The sequence below is a fragment of the Rhinatrema bivittatum genome, chromosome 3 (genome assembly GCF_901001135.1).
Source record: "Rhinatrema bivittatum chromosome 3, aRhiBiv1.1, whole genome shotgun sequence".
Lineage (NCBI taxonomy): Eukaryota > Metazoa > Chordata > Amphibia > Gymnophiona > Rhinatrematidae > Rhinatrema > Rhinatrema bivittatum.
Window position 1 is genome coordinate 360,845,366 of NC_042617.1, and position 25,082 is coordinate 360,870,447.

The 25,082-nt window shown below is 41.9% G+C and overlaps 1 protein-coding gene across 2 annotated transcripts in view; it reads left to right on the top strand.

Annotated features, from left to right (window-relative positions):
* Nucleotides 1–708: 708 nt before the first annotated feature.
* Nucleotides 709–25,082, top strand: part of CNR1 (cannabinoid receptor 1) — a 129,164-nt gene continuing 104,790 nt past the window's right edge. For both annotated transcript variants that reach the window (XR_003855625.1, XM_029595428.1), the window contains exon 1: nucleotides 709–1,002. The gene's annotated coding sequence lies outside the window, so the exon portion shown is untranslated. The remainder of the gene's footprint in view (nucleotides 1,003–25,082) is intronic.

Genomic DNA, 25,082 nt, shown 5'->3' on the forward strand with positions numbered 1-25,082 from the left:
CTGGACCTGCACCTCACAATATCCGACAGATGGGGGGTGGGGGGGGCACCTAACAGTCATGGCGGTCAGTGTGGGTAAGGGGTGGGGGCGGCTGAGCACAGAACACATTCAGCCAAATCATCCCGCGAAGCAAGGCACCCGATCCTGTCCTTGGATACTAATGAATGATAAGACAAGCCACCGCGGTGGCAGTAGATTAATGAGCCTCAGGACGCCGCGAAAGTTGGAAGCCAGGGCAGGCTGGCCGCTGTCTGGGGTGGGAGCGGTGCCTCGCCTCGTTGCTTTTCAGTTCGCCGGGAGCAGGCAGGAGGGGGAAATGATGCGAGGTCGCGCCACCCCCACACACACACACACAGTGCCCAAGGGGAGCCCCCTCTTCCCTCCCTCCTTGTTCGAGAGTTAGCCCAGAGCGGTTCTCCCCTGTCCAACTCCCCTCCCCCACCCCGATCATTCGGGTCAGGGCTGCACGAGCTCGGTGGGGGTGGGGGGTCCTCCGGGCTTCCCCCCCCCCCCCCCGGGTCCGCCGGCTGCAGCCGCGCGCGTGTATGTGCGTGCGGCACCGCTCCCCCCCCCAATCTCCAAAGCTCCCTCCTCATCATCACTGCGCCGGTGCCAGGACGGAATCGGATTAGCACGTGATGAGGAGCAGCTTCATAAATGGGACCCGCGAGAAAGAGTGGAAAAGGAGGAGGAAAGAAAAAAAAAAAAAAAGGCAGGCGCAGTCAGACGCTCAGAAGAGAGCGGGCGGGCGAGCGAGGAGAGCGGCACTCAGACCCGGGCTGCGCAGCGCCGAGGAGGCTCCAGGGGGCGGCGGCAGAGAAGCCGCTGCCTGCAGCCCCTCCCCCGGACCCGTCAGATAGGCGCCTCTTGCCGCCGGCGGGGACCGCGCTCTCGCCCGACTGCCGCAGCCCTCGCCGCCGCTTTTGCTCCTGCGCGGGGCGCACCGAGGACCCTGGCCCGGCGGCAGCGCCCGGAGAGAGCCCAGGCTGGGTAACGCGAAGGGTAAGGGCTGACTTCGGGATGGGGGCGGGCGAGTGGCTGCAGCAGGTGTCCTGCTCAGGTAGATGGCAGGTGACTTGTCGGTTGCCAGTCCAGGATTTTGGGGGGTGTTCTTACTCTACCCAAGTCTTATCTCCCCCACCCCCAAATCTGGGTGTTTTCGCTCTTCGGCTCTCCCGCCCCAGCAAACTCCAAAGGGTTTTAGGCTGGGGCATCGGAGGAAAGGTATGGAGACAGAGCCCCCCCCCCCCACGCCTTTCTGGCGTCAAGAAGCCGAACCTAAGACCCTAGTAGCGCACACAGGCTCGAGAACTTGGCATAGCCATCAACTTTTTGTAAATGCAAATAAAAGAAATAAACTAACGTGCTCTCTTCAGCAAAAAACCCCAGACTCGTGCGTGGGACGAAAAGCGTGAAAGAAATGGAATAAAAAGAAACATAGTCCAGGGGTGAATTTTTTTTGTTATTATTATTTTTACAAGAGGATATGCTGAAGCTGTGCATGCTGCCGATTTGTATCCTTGGTGTACAGACTCTAGATAAAATGTATTTTTGGAGGTGTAGGTATGAGGAGCGAACAGATTGACTGCTGGGTTTTAAGATGTAGTGTATAATTATTTTATGCGGTAACATATGTATGTGTATCTATATCAAGGTTGTGTGCATGTGTATGAATGTATATATATTTAAATTCGTTGTCATTTGTAAAGTTTACAAGTAGTAAACATAGATAAAAATCTTCATTGGATAATAAAATACATCGGGGAGGAAGCTATGAGCAAGATCTTGAATTTTAATTAGAGATGTGAATTCAGCTTTTATAGATAACACATGGGAATTTACTACTTGGATTTTTTTTTCTAGATAGTTTTACTTGTGTAGATAAAAGGCTAATTCTTGACATGTCAAAAAGCTCTGTATTTTTCTTTGGTCTTTCTTAACAAGCTAATCTCTTTAATCCAGTCACATAGCTATTGCTTATTGTTAAATACAGTATATTGCAAAGTTGGCTTACAGGGTAAAAACCATGCATTTCAATTTCATGATCGTTAATGGAAGTGAAATAGAAATGGACCGCCTTTTTTATATCTATTTTTTTCCTTAAGCAAAAAAAAAAAAAATCTACTGATGTTAGGGTGATGAGGTAGTTAATATGCACTTATTTTTGAAGACCCTATGCCAGAAACATCCAAGAAGCCAAGCTTTCTCTTTCCCAAAAGACTTTATCTGACTATGGAGGGTTGCTTCTCCAATTCTTATTTAGTGGTGATTTACAATGGAAAGCATTCATATTGATTTTCTCTTCTTTCTCATCCAGACTTTTTTTTTTCAAACTGTACAAAGTAGCCTCTAGCAGTGTCCTTTTCAGAATGGTAAAATATATCTCCAGATTCAATATAGCCTCAATAATCATGTTATGTAAGCTAAGATAGTAAATCATTCTGAAATGTTCGAGTGCATGTCCAAAGTATGCATTTGAAACTGTGAACTGCTTTTATTTTATTTTTTTTATATAGGATCTCATAAATGAACTGGGTTTTTTTTAAAAATACATTTTGTCAATCGCATGCATTTGCTTTAAAGACTATATTAGATTTCTGGTGATGTCTATTTCCCTGTAGTAGTCTCACTATAAATTCTTACTATATAGAAAACATAGCGCTGGCTAGAGGCTGATTTCTGTACTATTTAATTGTGTGGGTAGGACTGGTACAAGTTCATTTTATAATAGAAAAAATGTGTCCTTATATTGGACACATGGTTACAGATACTCAAAAAGGGGATGAATTGTACTGTAGGTGAACATAACTTACAGATGTTATAAGTATGGTAGAAATCAAAATTGTTACATAGAAATAAACTCTCAAAGCTATTATTTGATTTTTTCCTATTTTAAGTATTGGGGGGGGGGGGGTGTTTTCTATTGAAACTGGTCTACCAACATTTAAATCAGAAAAACAAAGGGTGATGGAGGGGACTTAAACAGTTTTTCCATTTTCTGTTCCATCTTAAACAGAGAATTATGCTCTTCAGTCTTTTGCTTTATGGTGCTCCTTAAGGACTGGCTTCCCAATGATGCATATTTGATTTGGCAAGTGACACACTGTCTGCTATTGCATGGGATTTTGCTAATATTTCAAACAAAATAGTGTGCTGAATACAGTGTATTGTGCTGGCTCCCCAAAAAAAGTTATAAAAAAAAATAGTAATTGGGTACAAATAAGGTTTTGTTTTTTGGGGGTTTTTTGTTTTTTTTTTTATAACATCAACATGTTTGAAACTAGTTGCTTAGGTAATTACTTGAGGTTTTAACAGTGAAATTCTTTATTTACTTGCAAAAACAATGTTTGCATCTTCTCCTAAACACTGTGGAAGCAGTCTGAAGAAATAGCCATACTAATTATAGAGTTGGCATTCACAAGGCATACAAAAAACAAGCTAAGAGTCCACCCGAGATTCAAATCATAGCGCAGAGTTCTAGTGGCCCATTGGTTCTGGAGAAACCTGGAATCTTTGTAGGCTGGGATACAATCTATTGGATCAACATAGATGTAGTACATGAGCTTTTGAGACTGCATGAAGAAGGACCAAGGTGCCAGGCACATCTGAACAGGTGATCCTTTTCTCTTTCACTAGTGTAGAATTTGCTGTGTAATATCAAATGGAACATATTTGCCTTGTTTTATACAAGGTCCTTTAAAATGGAGAGGACACATCACAGATGAAGACTAATATTTGCAAACGTATTGTAAAGATCTTGTGCATTTTGCCAAGATTAAGCGGATCCTTTTGTTTGAGAGAAAAGTTGTCGAGGGAAAGAGAATTATTGCCTAAAACTGTGCATCACTGGTTCCTTAGTAATGTTTCACTAATCAGTCATTGAAATGAAATTCAAAATGTTTTGGCACATGCTGTACTGTAAGTTAAATGGCAACCAGAATTCTGTTGGTAAGTGAGAAAACTAGCTGATGCCTGAATTTAGCTGCTGTTCGTCAGTTAATTAGACTGGCTCACTTGCTTAAAGAACAATTAAGAGCTTGTGGGATTTGTTAAAAGGGTCTCTCTGGCACTGTCTGCTCCATCCTTTTTTTTTGGGGGGGACCTGAAGTTGTCAACATTATTTGCTACTGGCTCCCAAAGTCTTTGGAGTCCATTAGGCAAGTGCAGGCAAACTGGAGGAAGGTATTGGTCAGAAATTAAATATCTTGCAATGGTTTTTCCTTTTATTGAACTGGAAGGACAAATAAAGGCATGTAGGAGCAGGGGTCATTTATTTCCCTTCCCTGCACTACAGGCTCAATTCGTCTGACTGGAAGCGGTCTGAATTATGGTCCCTGGTTAGTTTTTTGCTTGTTGAAAAATGACTACACTTTTTAGTTGTATTTTTTTAAATGTCCAGCTTTTCTTACATTTAGTATGAGGTTATTCTAGATGTGATATTGCCATGTATTTTTTTACTGAGAGGGTTTTTCTGTGTACAGATGCAGTCACAATCTGATTACACTTATGATGCATTTCTATACAAGGGCTCTGTGTCATTTCTAGAAATCAGGATTATATATATATATATATATATATATCAGACTATATGACACTTAAGCCTTCTGCAATTAAAATTTTGTGCAATTTTCTGTACTGCTTGCTTATATCACTTAAACAGATTTCAGAGCAGAGAGTTTACACAAGTTACTGCTGATTGATTAATGTGATTTGCAAACTATTTAACCAGGCAGATTGACCACAGAAAACAAAGATACTAGGAAACAGTTCATTTAAAGGCTGCTTGACGTTGTGGGGTTTTTTTCTCTTCATGCATGTGGAAATATGCACAGATCCCTCATGCAAAAGCTGTCTTGCAGGTTCACCAGCTTTGGATATTATGGCGTTCCTTTGCCAACATTGTACAACACTAACATTCTGAGAAGATTCTTTTTTTTTTTTCCCTATCCCCTACCTGCCTCTGTGGAAATGGTGCTTTAGTAATTTACAATTTGCAAAAAGTTATATACTTGACATTAGGCAAAAGCTTTTGCCTAAGCTACTGGCAGAATGAAACCAGGGGGGCAATGCCCAGCTGTTTCCCCGTGCCTGTGCTGGTCAGCTTTCAACTCTGCTTAGAAGTGCAGGGAAACCCATAAAGTGCCACAGATTAAACAACCTTGGGTCAGAACCTACTTTTTGTTGGAAGCTGGATGGTTTGGTTTTGGGTATTTTGCCAAAACCTATCCCAATTTTAGGCATTCCATGTAGCTATCTTGCTCTAAAAGAATTTTATTTAATAATCTTTTAAAATCAATGTGAAGTTTATATTAAATAGCACAAATAAACTGAGGAAAACCCAACTTTAAAGCAACATGGTGTTTTTTTTAATTAAAGCGATAGATTGCTATTGCTGCTTGTTTCTATAACACTACTGGATGTACACAGCACTGTACAGCTCACATAAGAACCAGTCTCAGCTCGGTGGAGCTTCCATTCTCCTATAGTACCACTTTTCGTTCTGTGTCGATGCAGTTGGCTAGTTGTAAGATGTGCACACAAGCAGATGTTTCTGATCCAAATTGCTTTGCTCCTTGCTTGAAAACAATTTTCATTTTCTTTCTGTTCTGGTTTGGATTATTGTCTTAGAAATGACCTGCCTGAGCTTTTTCCTTCAGCAGTGATGGAAGGGCAACTCCACCCTGTCCAGCGGTAGTTTATTAGGTCTTCTTCGAGGTCCAGTCGGCTCAGGCTCCTGGCTCTCAGGGCTTTCTCTACTCCTCCATCAAGTTTTGCCTTGGATGATTATGCAGCTGTTTTAATTGAGACGTAGTATTTGCTCACTAGAAAGTGTTAGCAGTTGTTACAGAGGATATTGGAAGTGTGATTTTTCTGCCTGAGCTGAATTTAATTTTCACACCTGCATTTCAGGAGAGCTTTCCAAGTGCTCTCCTTGATGAATACTGACAATTTTTTTTTTTATGTTAGGTGAGCCAGGACTCATTTTAGTCTATGACAGTTTTTTTTTTTCTTTCTTTTTTTTTTTTTTTTAAGAACGTACAGTAACATGGATTGCAGTTGACACTAGTAGATTGCTCTAAATGAATATTTTTTTCTTAGTAAAACTTACACTAGAGAGTCTATCTTCTCATACTTATTTAGATCTGATGTTTAAAGCCCCCTGCAGGTGAAAATGTTGCGTAGCTGTTAAACAAAACGTGGGCTAGGTATAGTAAGCATTCTCCCATAAACACAAAATGGAAGAAAGATATTTTATTTATTTTTATATACCGACATTCGATCTGAGATATCACATCGGTTTACATTCAGGTACTGTGGGTATTTCTTGGTACATCTGATCCTATGTATGCACAAGTGACGACACCCATTACGCAGCAGTATGAGCTGTTCCAGCTTTTTCTAAGAGCTTAAATAGCTGCCCTCTCTTCAGATAAGAAGCTCCAGCCAAATATTTGCAAGCAAAAACACACTTGAAATTATTACAATGTTTCCTGAATAGTTTGCAAAATGCAGGTTGGTTCTGTTACTCTGCTTCGGTGTATTTATTGCATCTACCTCTTACTGCACCTCATACCCATCATTCTCTCTCCTCTCTTGGGAGAGGAGAGAGAATGATGCTTTTTGATGCCAATGCACTCTTGCCAAAAATGCCTATGCCCTAGACTTTACAATAAAGCTGAATAATCTAAGCGGAAAGTCTCTCTTTTATGTTGTACATTTAATTGTTAAAATATATACTCTGTGCCAAAACCAATTTTTGTTTTATTAATTAAAAAAACTCATCTCAGGGACTCCTTCTCCGTGTTGCTCAATATATTGTAAAATTAAACCAGTGCCTTCTGTATTAATGTCTAATGATGGAAGTGTGTGTCAGTAGTGTATCATATTTATCTTGGTTGGACCCAAGAATGGAGCTGTTAGACCTCCTTTTTAAACTTGTGAATTAGAGAAGTCAGAGGTCTTAAATGTCAGCAGTTTTGTTCCTTTTTTAAACTGACTTTTAAGAGGTACTAGTACATAAGCCAGTGAGGCGAAATGGAAGTGTTGGATTGGGTTGAGAGTGATTGGAAATCCTCTGACTATTGCACAATTTGCTGCTCTCTCCTGCCCATGGTCTTCTACTCGCTCACAGCCCACTGCAGTGATCAGCTCATAGGATTAGGATGAACAAATCAATGTCTCCTCCTGGCTGTGAAAGCCTGTGTACAGAGATAGCACAGGGAAGTGCATCCAGACCCTAGTTTTCTACATCAGCTTGTCTTGGCAAGGGTTAGAAAACCTTGGTGCATGGCTTCTTGAGATTGTGTGGCAAATCTGAAAAATTTGCATATGGTGTAAATTCATGATATTTTATTGACAGTCTATTTTTAATATTTTCTATAAATAAGTCAAATAGTTTTCCAATGTGTCTTGTGAATGGCTTGACTTGTTCATTTCATTTGCTTTCTCTTTTTTTTTTTTTCTTTTACATAATCTTTTTTTTTCCATCTATTTCCTATGTCTCCTTTTCTGTTCTTACCCCACACTTGCTGCATCTTGTGACACCCCCATCTCAAAGGTGCCTCTAGCATTTAACTGCTTCTGCTCCCTTGGGTCCTCTTCTCCTTCCATACTTGCTGACCTCCAGTTTCTTTAACCCTTAACACCCTCTTTCCTCCTGCAACCTGTGTCACGCTGCCATCTCCTGTCTCGGGTATCCTAGCATGTCACATGTAAGCTGACCCTATAAATCATAGGCATTACATGTCATTTTCCTCTCACCCCACTGGGTGTTTTCCCCCCTTGCCTGCACTTCCTAACTTAAATATATGCTTTTCCCTATTGTTCCTCTCTGAACCCAGGGTACCTTGGATGATAGATGGAGCAGTTTCCCAGAGAGAAGCACCATTTTAGATAAAGATGTTCATCATTGATCTAGCCATCTGGTCCTTTATGTATCTGGATAGGAACATTATTTTTTTTTTTCACCGATATTTGAAACACTTTGTAACAAAAAGGACTCTGATTCTGTTCAGTATTCTTGATTTAATCTCAACATTTACAGAAGTTTTCTGTTTTCTTCAATAACACTGCTTTGAAAACTTAAGAAGTTGGTCTCCCTGAATAACTGAAATCAAATATGGAGTTTAGCTGCTTGTCGAACAGAGCTGCACACTGTGTTCAGACAAGATAGTAAAACAAAAAAAAAAAAGATATAATTAAAGCCAGGATATGGAAAGAGAGTAATGCAAGCCTGAGGCTTCCTCCAAATAGTAAGCAAGAAAACAGAGGAAGCCGTTAATTGCCCCTCTTAAAGGACAAGACTTTCTAAAGAAATTGAAAATCGTAAGCCTTAGCCTAGGGCTTCCCAAACGTTTAGCCAATTTGACCCCATTTTAGAACTTGAAAATTCATGTGACCCTAGAGGACGACAAAAACAAATTAGCAGGGGTGCAGTCCCCCTTCAACAATCACTCCACTCTCTCCAGGTGATCCTTTCTCTCAGCCTCTATCCCCTCTTCTCGCAACCTCTGCCCCTCTTACATCCCCCCAGCTCCTCTCACTTTCTCAGCTCATCCCCTCTCTCACCCCATCCAACTTTTCCATTATCATCCCAGCTGATCCTTTCTCCCATCCCAGCTATTTTTATAAGCTCCAGTTGATCTTCAGTCAACCCTTCCCTCTCACTTCCATAGCTCCCAATTGATTCTCTGTCATTTCCTCCCTCTCACCTTCCAGTTTCACCTAATCCCCTCAGACTCTTATCTCATATCTCTTCTAATTGGTGTTTTCACATACCCCTTCACCCTCCACAGCCAATCCCTCTCCAGCTAATCCAGCCCTCAAACCCCTCCTGCATCCGGCACCCCTCCCCCCTAGTCAGGGTCAGCAGCAACATTGTCCTTTTGACTTGGGCCAAAAGAGGATAGCAACTGGAAAGAAAAGGCCAACTGCTGATGGGGGCAATATTTTTCTTGTGGATGAGAAGCAGTGCCCTGCACACACTCAGCCCACTCTTCTCCTCATGGCTGGTCCCAAACCCAACTGTGGCCTAAATGAAAGTCAGCATCAGGCCTATGAGCCAATGCAAGTTCAGTCTTGATCTCATCTTATGCAGAGCTTCCTGTTACAACAAACTTGTGCATGGGCAGGGCCACCACAGGGCCTGTGTGTGTGTGCTGACTCAAAGACCCTATGCTGACTTCTACTAATACTGGTGTTGGTGCCTGAAGAGTTCTGTCTTTTGAAGTACTTGTGACCCCAGCTAAAGATTTTATGACCCCCACTTTGGGAAGCCCTGTCTTAGCCACATCTCCAGTGAAACTGCATTCTATGTGAAAATTCTGAACTATCTTGGCCACAGCACTACCCTCAGGAATTTAGCAGTTATTTGACTTGTGCCAGGGCATTGAACAAAGAGCAAAGCACCCCTCCGTCTGCTTAAAGCTCTAAGACAGAACATTGTAGCCTGATACTAGCTGCTACTTCAAACTTGTAGTCAGCACCCTAGCCTCCCACCATTGTGTGGCCCCAACTGCAGGAGAAAAAGCATACTTAGCTTGTTGCCGAATATTTGACAACCTGCCACAAAATCAACAGTTCTGAAAGCTTTCACACCTCTTAATTCGATCTGGAAGAAAGCTGCAGGGTGCCTGCCTGCTTTCAGTCTCTGCTCCTGCCTCTCTCCTCACAAACAGCCTGCAGAGAACCCTCCCCTCCCCTCCCTCTTCTCCGTCCCCAACTCCTTTTCCTTTTGTCCTGAAGTGAACAAGAGGGAGGGGGTTGAAGTTGAAGTGGACAGAGAAAGCAGTCAGAATATTTGATCCCCTCCAAAGATTTTATATTCTTTTCAAACCAAAGATTTTGATACAATTCCTGCATGATGTCCATTTAGAAGAATTTCATCTTTATGCAAAGGTTCTTACACCTGCATATGTAGCCAATCATACACCATTTACAAAGACCTGGGTGTGTATTTGGAAATCTGCAAATGCTGGTGTCCCATAGCTGGCAGACAGGGCATTAATTTCAATTCAAAGATGCTTTGACTGACCGTTTTGCTGAAAAGCTTCAGCTTGTGCTAATCCAACCCTTTCTTGTGTCTTTTATCATGTGTCCAATATATGTGCACATATCTGCTGATGCTGAGGTATTATAGCTTACAGAAGCTCATATACTTAGAAAGATAAGGATTTTTCTGAAGAAAATATAAAAAGGATGATTGCACTGTTTCAATTTAAAACAAGTGACATTTCACAGTAAGTTTGAAATATGCCTTGATGTTTTTTGTACTTGGTATATTTTTTATTTGTATATAGTAAATATTATTTTAAAACAATGTGAAATCTTTCAATAAAAACAGTGATTTTTTTGTGTAGTCAAAGGTGTGAATCTTTATGCAAAATAATGCAACTGTGCCAAACAATTGCGGCAAAATCCTGAAAAATCTGCCTTGCAGAAAACCAGGGGCTCTGCTTGTTACAAGCTTGCTCACAGCAGGCTCCTCCACCCCTTCTGAAGCTCATTACCAGCCTCTGACTGCTTAGAGGAGTGCTAATTGCCACTGTGATCTAGGAAACTATATGGCAAATGCTAATCCTGCAGCCTTCTGCCCTTTGAAAGCATAAATGTAGAAGCACAGAGCAAGACAGAAAACAGTGTAAAGGCAAGACGCTGGAAACTTAGCCCATGTCAACACATAAGAAGGCAAACAGCCATATTGACACCTAAAGCCTTAGACTATCTAAGTGATAAACTTATCAAGAGAAGCTTGATAAGGCTTGGGATAAGGTGCAAAAGTAGCCCATGCCATTTTACAAATGTTAGATGCAGCTAGTAGGTATACAGCAAACAAGGAGTCAGCTCAAATATAGTTACAAATGTTACTTATATGAACTGGAGAAGCATCTCATGATCCTAGCAAAGATTAACACAGAAAAATACTTGCAAGAAATGATCTTATTGGAGGGCATTATTGTAGCCGCAGGGTTAAAAATCCAAAACATGGAAGGAACTAGATTGTGGCATACTTCTAAATCCCAAGATCAGTACACGTTCACCAGTCCAACACCAGAGAGGATGCAATCAAGGCATGTACCAAAGCAGCAGCTGCACAGTGTGTGTGCCTCCTTTGAAGAACAAAAGGCCATTCTCGTGCTAGAATTCTGGAAGAGGAGCAGAAGGCTGCTACCAGAGCCATGTGTGAGAAAGCTGAATTGGATGCTAAATTAGTAGTGCTAGTCCTACATGAAGAAGCAGCTGCTACCAAAGAACAAGCCCAAATCATTGAAGGAGCCACAAAACAGGAAGAATAGAAGGTTCAGATTACTCATCTCCCTTCAGAAGACTTTGCCCGACACACTAGGGACTATGTCCTAGACCATGTCCTAGACCTAGTCTGCCAGGTAGGCCCATTCTCTCTCTAGACACCTGAAGCAGAAGAGAGAAATACTGGAGTAGGACAGCCTCACCAGGAAGTAGACACCATGCCTGATGGAGGCAATTCCAACAAAACATCACTTCACACACCTGGATGCCCTGCATTTGGCTCATGGCATGGATGCATGCATGGAGAGACAATCTATTCTAAGCTCACATCTGACACCCCAACAAAATGTGTTATGGACACAGCAGGGAGAACACCAGTAAGAATGCCTTTTGCGCACTATTCTCATGAATAAGGGGCTCCTGGTCCATTTTACCTCCATCTCAATACTTAGAGCTGTTACAGCAAAGGAGGAGTAAAGATGCACACCTCTTGGTGACAAACTGCAAGCATCACAACAAAGACTGAAACACTGAATACATCCAAATTAACCAAATACACAAGTCACCAGGAGCTTATCAACACAATGCTTACCAAGTTTGATTATTTGGAGAACTATAGGAGATCTTCCATCAGAGACAACATCAAGGACTAGACATCACTGCAACTGAAGAAATCAACATGTTGATAAAATGGTTGGGGAATGAATCCTCAGAATGCATAAAGCCAATCATATTCATATATCATATATCATATAATCATATATCATAAATATAATAATCATATATATAATATATGATATAATAATTATATATATATATATATACATATATATAATTATATATATATATATTATATATATATATATATATACATATATATAATATATGATATAATAATGATATATAATATATCATATAATAATATAATCATATATATAATAATATATATAATAATATATCATATATGATATAATCATATATCATAAAGCCATATCATAATCAAGCCAGCATATTTCACATAACCTTGTTATTTAACCATGTTGTTTTCTCATTAACCCTCATGTTATTTTACCAACCGCTATTGTATTTTATTTATTGTCATTTTTTATTGCCATTTTTCATTGATATTTATTGTTGTTTATTAATTATTTATTAATTGTTATTGCATTTATTTTCATTTATTAATTGTTATTTATTAACTGTTAGCATTGTTATATATATATATATATTTTATTCTGTTTCTTGGATTAACTATGTTCATTGTAAACCGCTAACTTGAAGCGATAGTTACTGTTCATTGTAAACCGGGGTGATATGTATATTATACAGGAACCTCCGGTATATAAATCCTTAAATAAATAAATAAAGGGGATAAAGTCATTATATGTAATGATCCTTCGGCAGGCCTAGCAACGATATGCAAAAAACTTGAAAAGTGCTACTACTGCCCAGAAATGATTTGGAATGCATTCCTCAGAAAATTGAACTTCCCAAAAAATCTCTAATTGAAACAATTACAAGCTGCTCAAACTTTGTGATTTTCTACTAGAACTGGAACAACCAAGGCAGACCTGTGTCTCAGGTTTCAGCTGTTCAGGCACTGCTTTTGAACTAAAACCAGTTGTGAACAAACTGCCATACAACCTACAGGAGAAGTGTTTTCCATGGCTTGAAATGGAAAATGGACACTGGTGTTGGCTCTCCTCCTTTCCTGGTCTTTTCCCAGTTCATGCAGGACCTAGCAAGAATGAAGAATGACTCGGGGTTCATGCTCAACCCACCAGATGATACTGGTTGTCGGAGAGGGGGAGTCTTCCCCCCACTCTGGGTATGGCTTGAATCAAAGGATATGGCAATACTAACAAATCTGTATCTGCATGCAAGACCAAGATAGCTTCTGTGATGCCTGTGCATTCTTTTCTTTCATTCATGGTAGGGATAGAAGACTGAATAGGCAGTACCCTCTGCACAAGAAACCTCACTCTCTAAAGAAATGCTGTGGCTTTAGAGAAACCATGGATGAAATGGAGGAGTCTGCTTTTAAGTGTACAGAATCTTCTACAGATCAGGTTACTCAAGCCACCTCTTGAAGAAATGCAAGGCATTGTTCTGGAGTACGGTGCATGACAGTGACAACATATGATGGCCTAGAAACAGCCCCTGCTCAAGTTATGGCAAGGAGGATCCCGAGAGGATTGCAACATCTGAGTTACTACTACTACATGCACTGAGGTTTGTAGAGAAAACTAAGAAGGAAGATCTTGATCCAAGATACGGTGTGCCTGGATGTACCCTAAGGAACAATCCGTGAAGCCAGTTGAGGTATATGTTGTCATGGGTGAGCAGAGCAATAGCTCATTAGTCAGATCAGAGTTCTCTGTTTTGACATACAGGTGGATTACATTCCGAAAACCGTGAGGGGAGAAGAGTGAATGAATATCTGATAGAAGCTATAGACAGCAGCAACAGAGCACACCTCCCTACTGTCATGGAGTGCAACCAGATACCAGACAATAAGATGGAAATCCTCTCACCAAATAACATCTAAAATCCACAGCTGAGCAGATCCCACCTCCTAGATCAGAATGCTCAGACCCTACTCCTACTGAGCAGAGACATGGTGGAGATGCATAGTTAGTGAACTTTGTGTAATAATCCATGCAACACCCCTTCGCACAGCACCTCAACCTGAGATGGGTGATAGTGGGCGCGACATCTGCATTGACAATGCGCAAAGATATACTACCAGTGTGCTGCAGAAAGGATGCCCATCTTTTAAGCCTCTTCTGATTAGGGAGGGAATCCTGACTCCTATTATCGTACAACTTTCTTTGAAGAAATGTGGATGCTATAGATTTGCATACTGTAGACTTGTTCTTTTTGGGTTTGTAAACAGTTAAATTATAGTGGCATCTATTGATATAGTTTGCCTGACAGAACACTCCCTGTTTGTATGTCATATTGCCATCTCCTGACTTGCAGCAGTATCTGTCACTCAGGTCTCCTAGCAACTCGTAATTTCTGATTCTGTAGGTCATAGGAATTACATATGGTCACTTTTCTCTCACCCCATTGGGTGCTTCCTTCTTACTTGCACTTCATAACCTAAATGGTTTTTTTCCTATTTATTCCATTTGAACCCATGGCACCTTGGGAACCTGCCCCTCTCAGCCAGAGAGAAGCACCATCTTGGACAAAGATGTAAGCCAGGGCTTACCAAAATGTGAGTCAAAGCTCCAAATGGGGGTCACAAAACCTTCAGCTGGAGACGCACATGCCTCTAACAGCAGCACTCATTAGCCAGCAGCAGCCGCCGTCGTAGTGGGGCCTGTGAGCCAGCAAGCGCTCACAGGCCCTGCAGCGGCACTGCCCTTGCCTGTGTTTCTGTACTAATGGAACGACCTAAACAAGGAGGGATCAGGGCTGCTGTAGGGCCTGTGAGCTTGCATTAACTCACAGGACCCTGTGTGGAATTCATTGCTAATGTTGCTGCCACTTGCAGATCACTGTCGGTCATGGGAGGGCTGAGTGTGCATGAGCCAGTGCAGATTGCTACTGCTTCTCTTCTCACCCACCACTGAACCTACCCAGGAGAAAAATGTTGCCCCTGCCTGTCTTCCCACCAGTTGTTCTCCACTCAGGACCCAAAGGAAAATGTTGCTGCTGATGCTGGCCATGAGAATGTTTGGAGGAGGGGGCTATTTGAAGGGAGGAATCTGATTAAGGAGGGGTTTGAGGGTTGGATCAGATGGAGAGGGGATTGGCTGTGGAGGGTGAGAAAGGAGGGGGGAATGATCAAAGATTGCCTGGGTGCTCGTTTTTAGGAGGAATCAGCTGAGGATATATGAAAAGGGTTGGAGAGAAAGAGGTGGAGCTGGGAGGAGAGAGGTGTTGGGGGGGTGGATGTGGTGAGAGGAAAGGGATTACTGAAGATCAGGTAGGGGTCATAAAGTCTTAGGAGTGAGAGGATCATCTGCAGAGCCATAGCTAGGCTATGGCCGAGGCCATAGGCGCCATCCACCAGGGGTGCCTTTTCTTTCATAAATTACTGGAAGATCCGCCTAACCTCCACACCATCCAGTACAGTTTTGGTGCCTCAAGCTCAGCTGCCTGAGGGAAGAAAAGAGCTGTCCTTGAGGGACAGCAGGCCAAATCACAAAAAAATGTCACCGATGCTGCCACCCTCTCCCTCTGCAGTCAAGAGCAGAGCGACCCGCAGGGCCGAAAGCAGAAGCATCGGCCTCCCACCCCCGGAAGTCAGGAGAAGTGTGGCAGCGTGGAGTAGCGTTGGCCTCCTCTGTACACCAGCATTTAGGAATAGTGGAGCCTAACAAAGAAACATTGGCTTCCCATGAACAGAAGGAATGCAGGCCACAGAGAAAGAGAGTATGAACAAGCATGTGTGTATGTATGTGTGTACAACTGAGCATGTGTTAGCAAAATATTGTGTGCCTGTGTATGACTGAGCATGTGAGAGTGAACGAGACTGTGTGTGATTGTGTATATGAAAGTCAGTGAATGAGCATGTGTGTGTGAGCATGTGAAATGAGTGAATGAGCATGTATATATGATTGTGTATTGGAGACAGCGAATGAGCATGTGTGTATGATTGAGCCTGTGAGAATGAATGAGTATGAGCATGTGAGACAGTAAACAAACCTGTGAGAGTACGAGCTGGATGTGAGAGAGAGCAAACAAGTGTATCTGTGTTTGTATATGACTGAGCAAATGTGCTTGCAAATGAGCATGTTATGTATTAGAGAGCGAGAGGAGATAGTTTGTATGCAACAACCCCTCCCCTCTCGCTGCTAATCCACGACAATCTCAGAGTACCTGAAAATCAAAAGTTCCCAGGTATGGATAGCGGGGGATTTTTAAAAAATCCTTATTAGTTTTAATTATTGGGAGTTATTTGTTTCTGCTGCTTTCAAATATTTTAATGCCATTTGGAAAAGTTTTATATGATTGTTTTATTTTAGAGAGAGAGTTTTGTTTTTTGTGTTTTGTTTTGAGGACTGGTTATATTTCTGTATTGTGCCTTGTTGCACCGGATACAGAATCTGGTTTGTTGTGGTTTCCATTTCAGTTTTTGTCTGCATGTTTTCTATTTATACTTTATGGTCTTTCTTCAGTATTTGGTGAGGGTCTATCAGTGTTCTGCATGTGTGATCAAGGTGAGGTATTCTACTAGCATGTAGCTTCTGTGTAGGCGGCTATAGCAGCCTGGCTTGTTCTGTTTGCCTAATTGGATATATTGGTGTTTTAGGACTTGGTATAATATTTGCAGTGTTACAATCAAACCAAAGGTAGATCAGACTGATTCCAAAACTATACTATCTGTAATATGAAGGAATCATAATCATCATAATCATATTGTTCCTATCTTTAATTGATAAACAAAAATAATTAAATATCCAATAAATTTAATCAAAATACAATGAAATATCATGTAATAGACTATTATCGACTTTACACAAGCATCTATAAGAACATAACTTGTATGCATTCATACGCACTCACCTTTTCATAGGCAGTTACTGTTACTGTTGAATGCTGGCAGTTAGTGCTGTTTTAGTATGGGAGATTTATTATTTTCAATTGTATTTCAGTTTAATCATGGCTTTCTCAGGACCAAGCCCACACCCAACACACGTTACCACAGGCCTAACCCATATGGGTTCTAAATGTCTTTTTGATTTTTACTTTGTCTGGTTGCTGTAATGCCAATGTATATAAATACAATATAAGTGATATTTTTACTTCAGAAAGTCCTTTTTCATGTAAAATCTATATTTTTAAATGCATAATTTTTAATTGTGTGTGTGGGGAGAGTGCAATTGGGGAGGAGGGGTTGCAAGTCTGTAAGATTTACCTAGGATGCCTAATACCCATATACTGTCCCCAGGAAAGGGTGGAAAATATGATTGGATGGAAGATAACCATGGAAGACGAGAGAGGGGAAAGGAGGATTTGGGGTGAGGGGGTTTCAAGAGAAAAAGATGATGAAGCTGAGAGGAAGAAGGAGGCTAGATAGTTGGAGATAAAAGGAGAAACTCAACGAGGGGGAGATGGACTGAGAGGGGGAAATGGAAGAGTTGGGGAGGTGGAAGATTGGCACAAAGAACTGAAGGGAGAGAAGGGGGTTGAAATCTAGATGAGTGATTAGAGGCACTGATAAAAATAATGAAGATTAAGGAGAAGAAAAGGGAAAGATCAATATAAGACAGATATAGAAAAGAAACTGAAGAAGATAGGAGGAGAGAGATGAAAACAGAAAATGAAGAGGAGACCCTGTAAAGGAGTTAGAAGACCGAGAAGAGGAAAGCAGTATAAAGAGATGAAGTCCAAAGTGATTCGATAAAGATTAAAATGTCCAGACAGCAAGGGTAGAAAGCATTTTATATTTAGTTTAGTCAATGGGCTGCGTCTGCTTTGGGAATGTGCAGCTCATGATGTCTCATGATGGCTTCTGGTATCAGGATTGAGCTGGAAGCCCAAAGAAGCAGGAGGAAAGTTGCTGGGTCAAAAGAAAAATGAAAAACTATAAAGCCCCCTACTATAACAGAGGCTCCCAGCTCATGGCCTTGTGTGTTGTGTTGAGGGGGACGATGCACTTTTTCACTTGGCCATAGATGCCAAATGGCTGGCTACAGCTCTGAGCTTGAGGGGTTGAGAGAGGGGATTGACTGGGGTGAGAGGAAGAGGTGGGATGTAAGAGGGGATCGGCTGGAGTGCAGGGAGTGTGAGCAGGAATGACAGCCGCCCTCTGGGGTCATATGAATATTAAAGTGCTAAAATGGGGGTCTCAGTGGCTCTAAGTTTGGGAAGCTCTGATGTAAGCCATCAATCTACACACCCTGCCCCTTATCTCTGTATCCTAATCTCTTTTGTTTTACACCAATATCTGAACCAGAAGTTGTAACAAAAGGACTCTGTGCAGTATATCCCTTGATTTCATCTCAACTTTTCCAGTAAGTTTTCTGTCTTCAGTTACTCTGTAAATCAATGTCTTATTAAGTGGCCGGTCTCCCTTCTTAAATGAAATCAAATATGGAGTTTAGCTGCTCGTCAAAAAAAAAAAAAAGAAAAAGCCACACGCATTCAGACAAGAGACCCTCCCTTCCTCTAATCTCATCTCTCATTTTGCCAAGGGTAGACCATGGCTGTGCTTCCCTCCCATAACTCTGTTGCTTGCTAGCGGGGTTGCTGCTGACGCTGTGTGGCTCACGCAGTGACGATGTGACCAGCCGACAGCCACCTGCCGGAAGGGAGGCAGACAAGGCAGGCCTGGAACTTGAAAGTGGTAACTGCCACTGCCAGTGCGTCCGCCTCTTGTTACGGTCACTCGCCTCGCAGGACAGTGGCGTGTACCGGAAGCCTCGGCAACCCTCAGGAGTGGCCTGGTTAGAGCAATGGCCTGAGGACCCAGGGTTCAAGCCTCTCTTCTCTTGGACACCCCTTGAGACCATGGAGGAGCACTTTTATCTCCCGTTGCTTCTGGTACTCGCTCGGGGTGGGGTGTTATTAATTGAGCTGCCCTAAAACACCTTGGTGGAAAAAACAACAACATTATTTCATCCCTGATGATGGTCACGAGCAGCTCTGAATGGAAAGCAGCTGATTTGCTAGGCGGCCTCATGCTAACAATTTTAAAATAATGTGGCTGGCTTGAAAAATCGCAAACCGCCTTATTTTTATGAAAGTTTTAGCTATAGCTCAGGAGTTGTCGCTAACTATCCTCAAATTGCTAATGTCCATTGTGGCCCAACATACCCCCCCTCCCCTCCAGTGGAGGCCAAACTTGAGGCCTTAGGAGATCCCCATTGCTCCACTCCCCTGCTGCCCCTAGAGGCAGTCCCAGTGCACAAAATTAAAGAGACTGGCGGTGCATGTCTCTTTCCCCCTCCCAAACCCTGCCTCCCAGGTCTTACCTTTCCATTCCCTGGCCATATCTTTCAGCAAATAGGATGTTCATTTAATAAAAGACATTTGCACCTCTCTATGAGCACTGCATATATTAGTTGTTACTATCTTAGATATTTAGAGACTTTTGTATTGAGAATTTCTACAAGGCCCCATGTGCTAAACATTTTTCCCACAAGATGCAAAAAGGAAGAAAACACTTTATTACCTTCTGTCCCCAAACAATATGAGAGATTTTTTTTCTCTTCTCATTCTGTGTTCCTTCTTCTGTCTGGCTTTGTTCTGCAGCAACTTAATTAGATTTCTTGCCTGAGATGTGCTCTTGTGTGTTTTAATATCGACTCTTTCCGTTTGTGCGGCTTTTAAGAATCCGTTATGTTTTAATTCCCATGCTGCCTCTGCCTTAAGACCTTTCCGTGTTTGTGTATATTTTGGAGTTGATTACATGGTTTGCTTTCTGCCTCCTCGCCAAAAAAGTACTCGAAGTAAAATCCTTTTCTCCCCTGCAGGTTAATTTCATGCATTTTAATTTAAAAGGAACGCAGGATGATTCTGAGCCGGCCTATTTAAGAACAGAATTTTGGGTCCACTTTGGGACAAAATCTGTGGCTAGATTTTTTTTTTTTTTAACATCAGTTTCCATGGATTTTCAAAGTACATGTACCTTCACTTTGAAGCTTGCATACTTGTAGACATTTGTGCTTTTTTTTTTTATATGCAGGTACCTTTTATTTTCTCCATAAAAACTCACACATGTACAAATTGAAAATGCAGTCTATGCAGAGTTTTCCTGCCCTGACCTAAAAGCCCCCAAGAATGCTTGTTGCGGGGTGGCTGGTTTCAGACAGTTGGTTTACTCATGTAAATCACTGTCTCTCTGACCATTGCCCCCCTAACATGTTTTAAAGATATAGTTTTAACAAAATCATGTGGTTGCCATGGGGCCGATGCAATACAGTGCGCTCGACTGAGCGCACTGTTTAACCCACTGTTGGACGCGGGTTAAATAGGCGTTAATCCACCCCCGAATGCAATAGGGGGATTAGCGCCTATTTAACGCGCATTCAACGTGGAGTGAATGAGTTAGCGCTCATCACATGCAAATGCATGTAAATGAGGCTATTAATAGCTGAGCGTATTGAAAAGAAGTACAGAAAAGCAGAAAAAACTGCTTTTCTGTACTTTTTTAAAGTAAATAAAATAACTGCAGACCGCCGAGTTATGAAGACCGACGCTGGTAAACTCGGCCTCTGTTTTCATAACCAGCCAAATGCCAGTTTACCGGCGTCGGTCTTCATAACCAGCAGCCGCAGCTGGTCGCATTAGCAAGGAGGCGCTAAGGTCGCGCAAGCGCCACCCCCCCTAATTTACATACAGGCCTATTCAATAAAGTCCGCGGGAGAGCTGGTGCTCCGAGGCGAGAGCCAACGTGCCCAGGCACCTCTCCTGGGCGCGCAATTCTTTATTTAAATTAGGTCCCGTGCTAAGAAGGCTCTAGGGACACTAGTGCGTCCCTAGCGCCTCCTTATTGGCGGAAGCGGCGGCTGTCAGCGGGTCTGACAGCCGACGCTTAATTTTACCAGTGTCTATTGTCGAACCTGCTGACAGCCACAGGGTTGGAAAACAGACGCCGGCAAAGTTGAGTGTCCGTTTTCTAACCCACGGGCAGATGTTTTTTTTTAATACTTTTTTTTTTTTAAATTTTTGGGGCCTCCGTCTTAATATCTCTATGATATTAAGTCGGAGGGTGTACAGAAAAGCAGTTTTTTCTGCTTTTCTGTACACTTGCCCGGTGCCGTCTGAAATTAACTCCTGCCTTTGGCAGGCATTACTTTCTGTATTGCGGGTGACTAACTAATAGGCTCATCAACATGCATTTGCATGTGATAAGCGCTATTAGTTTTGGGGGGGGGGGGGGGTTGGCCGCGCGTTTTCCACTCGCTAATACCCCTTACAGTATAAGGGGGTAATAATAGCTCGTCAAAAATGCGCGTCTAAACGGTGCGCTCTGCCGAGTGCACCGTTCTGTATCGGCCTGATATTGCATGGTGCCCCCCTTGTGAGCGCCATGCATGCGTTAAGAAAGCGAGTGCTGAAAAGTCAGCGCCCGCTTTCCGTGAAGATTATTGCATTGGCCCCCATGATAGTCCCTTAAACACAGAGACATAAAGGTGCTATCCATAACTTTGTGTGTGGGTTTTTTGTTTTGTTTTTTACTTTGATATGTTTTGAAAGATTTAAGAAGCCCAAAGCTTGGTGACAGCACATCATTTATTGCACCTCATTTTATAGTTTTCATCCGCTGCCGGGCTCCTCCCTGTGGGTGTCTGAGTCTGCTCCATGCCTTATCTGTCTGCACAGACTCCTGATAGTCAGAGCCCACCACGTAGAAATGATCTTGCTTGGTAAGATACTGCAGTGGTTTGTTAGTGCCTACTGCAGCCCCAGTGGTCCCCAGGTCTATTTCCAAGATCTGACAGGTTTGGGCTATTAACGTTTGCTAGTACAATGAGGCAGGCTTTAACAGTGTCTCCTTCTGAATTCGCATCTCCCTTCGTCCTGTTAAGAACCTTATAAAGATCAGGGCTAGGTGCTGGGATTTTATAGCTGAGAATGGTATATGGAAACTGGAAAAGGACCACACTCTTAAAAATAAATGAAAAAAACAAAGAAACAAACAATATAACCCCCCCCCCTTTTTTTAATGTAATCAAAATCATTTTCTCTATCTTTTATTTTATAGTTCAATTGCTAGAAATTTGACAACTTTTCCCCCGCCCCCCACAAAAACTTTGCCATGTCCTGTAGCAGCAGGCTGGGCAGATTTCTTAAATTGTTTAATCTGCTGTTTGGGAGAGAAATATTATTATACTGTGTTTATGTATTTTTTAATGTGTTTGGATGATGTGCTGCAGTTTTATTCTGCCATCCCACCTGAAGAACTGATTGATGAAATGGGGACGTGGGTCTCCGGAACCTTTTTTACCATGGCCTCTAGTCTTTTTTTTTTTTTCTCCTGCGCTGTTCTCGCCCCATCTGGGTTGCTCGCTTTTATTAATTCAAATGGGCGAGAAGGGGGAGGGGGCCTTTAGTTGGACTGTAGAAAATACTCTTACAAACTGGGCTTGTAATGCCTATGCCGCTTCTCCTCCAAGCTCTTGCCCCGTTGCCTGCAGACCATTTGTCCGCTATCCGGTCCCTTATGATACTTATTTGCGTAGCACTAGAGTGGTGATTAGCATTCAAGTGTGATAAATCCCTGCCCCCAAAGAGCCTACGATCTAAGTGAGTATCTGAGGTAATGGGAGATGGGGACCTGCCCAGGATCACAGAGTCACTGGAAGAAGGTGGGATTTGAACTCTGGTTTCCACAGCCCATTGCTCTAAACGTTCAGCCACCTCTTGAAATCTGGGGACCTTTTTTTAGTTTTCTGATTTTAGTTTCCTTGGAAAACAAAAAAACAGTAGAAATCGGAGGGGGGGAGGGGGGGGAAGACTCTTCTCCCCCCACACACTCATTTTCTCCTGTTTTTATTGGTTATTATAAACACTGGTATTTTCCCAGAGAAGAGAAAAGGAAAAACTGAAAACAAAGGTCCCTATTGATAGTTTAGTTCTTTTTGCTCCAATTTAGATCACTAAGCAGATCAGGAATTCTGCAGCATAAACATTTGATATGGATGAGCAAATTGAAGATTTTGTAGGTGTATATATTTTTTTCTTTTCAAAGTAGATTATATTTTTTATGTACTGTGGGTTTTTCCCTGTCTCCATAAGCTCAGTTTGCATCTGAAACAGAGGGTGAAGTGACTTGCCCAAAGCCACAAGGAGTAGCAGTGGGATTTGAACCCTGGCTTCATAGGTTTGTGGCTACCTGCTGTAACCACCGGCCTGCTCCTGGTTCTCTTAAGCTCTTTTCCTTCCCCACTCTTTGCCCATTACTATTCAGAATCTGCAGTTCATGTGCTAAGAGGAGTTACAGATTCAGAGTTAACTTTCCATGCTCAGATTTCATCTGTGGTGTGATCTTGTTCCTGCTAAGCTCCTTACAGTTCATAATTTGCAACCTTATGTCTCTAAGAAGAATTTTTGACATCAATTATTCACGCCTTCATTACAAACATTTGTTTTGCAATTCACTATACTCTGGGCTTAAGGGCTCGTCACTCCATTGGTTGCATTTGGTTCAGAACAAGGCTGCATGAATCCTGCTGAATCTGTGACTATGTGATCATGTTCTGCCTGCTTGGAGTTCTTTATTGGCTGCCCATCTTCTAGAATTCAGTTTGCTTTCAAAAAAATTTTCATAATCAAGCACCACAATATTTCCACGACAACCCGATTCGATATTTAGCAAGAAGGAATTTACTTAATGTTCCTATCAGGAATGATTACTGGAGATCCCTTCAGTAAAAGATGTTGGGTTATCTGTCAAACTAAGAAGCTTTTTCTTGCTTAGCTCCTATTTGGAACGTACTGCCTTCTGATTTACATTCCTTGGATGACTGTATTCGAAAATCTTATGTAACAACCCTAGATTCATCAAAATGTTATAAATTTCGCATGAATAATGCCCAGGATAATGGCGGTCTAGGTTTTTGGGGCCAATTTTACAGGTACAGGCAGACATACAAACACAGTCCACATCAGTGAAGGTTGTATGTGATTTGGAATGAGGAAAGGAACACAAAGATGAGATTTCTCCAGTGTTCTCTCGCCCTAGCTTGATAGCACCCAGGTAGAGAATGCATCAAGTTAGGATGAGAGAACACTGTAGAAATCTCATCTTTGTGTATCTTTCCTCATTCCAAATCACATCAAAAGTTCACTGATACGTACTGTGCTGTTCGTACGTCTGCCTGTGCACGTAAAACTGGCCCCAAAACTGTAGACCACTACCAAAACCTCTCCTCGAGTTGGCCCTCCTATAGTGGTATAAAAAGTTGACTACTACGTGTGCCACCCCAGAGGTGTTCTCTCTCTCTCTCTCACTCTTCAAAATGGAATTTGCAAAAAATCCTGTTGTGGGCATAAACCACAGCTATCGCAGGTCATAACGCTAGGAAAAAAGGTGTAATTATTTCCAGTGCTATTGCCCGCAGTAGCATGTATAATGCATGAGTTGTGCTATCGCGTGCAGCGGAACCACGTCTCATTTTCAATTACTCCTCCCAAAATTCGGCCCACCTGAATAAATTTACCTATGCAGTGCTCACTGCAATAAATAACGCATGTGTTATAGCGTTATCATGGATGTTAGAGCCCTATTGCGATTTGATGAATGACCCTGTAAGTTATTTCGAATTTGCTTTTTTCTCATTTTAGACATTACTATATTGTGGTTCTGATTTTGAACTTATGGTTTGTGCATTTTTAGTTGATAAAGGCTTAATTATGGTGTTTCTTGTGATTGTGTCATACTATATGATTTCTATGTTTTTATTAGATTCATTTTGTGTATTGCATTTAGATAATTTATTGGAGGGGGTGGTGTACAATATGAGATTAAAATAAAATAAAGACTGAACTATTTTTTTAAATTTCCATCCTAATGTATTCTGCAGAAAAATAAGGACCAGGCTGCACTGGGATGTGAAATGGAAAACCAGCGCTGGGCTCGCATCCCATACAACTATGGAGATAAACTAGCAAAGCTATGGTCATATGGGATTTACACCAACCTTTCTGGGAGGGCATGCCTTGCTTTTACCAACTTTTCTGTGGAAAAAAGAATGACTTGATGTTGCTCCTGAGTAACTCCTCAAAGCACATTTTATCCCTTCTTCTAGAACTTTGTCTTCATTGGAAAACATGTTTGCTTGTGCAGTATTTATTCATTTTAAGAATTATTAAATGTTTCTATAATCTCATCTCAAGAATTTTGGTGAAGACTGCACACTATTTTGGTAGCC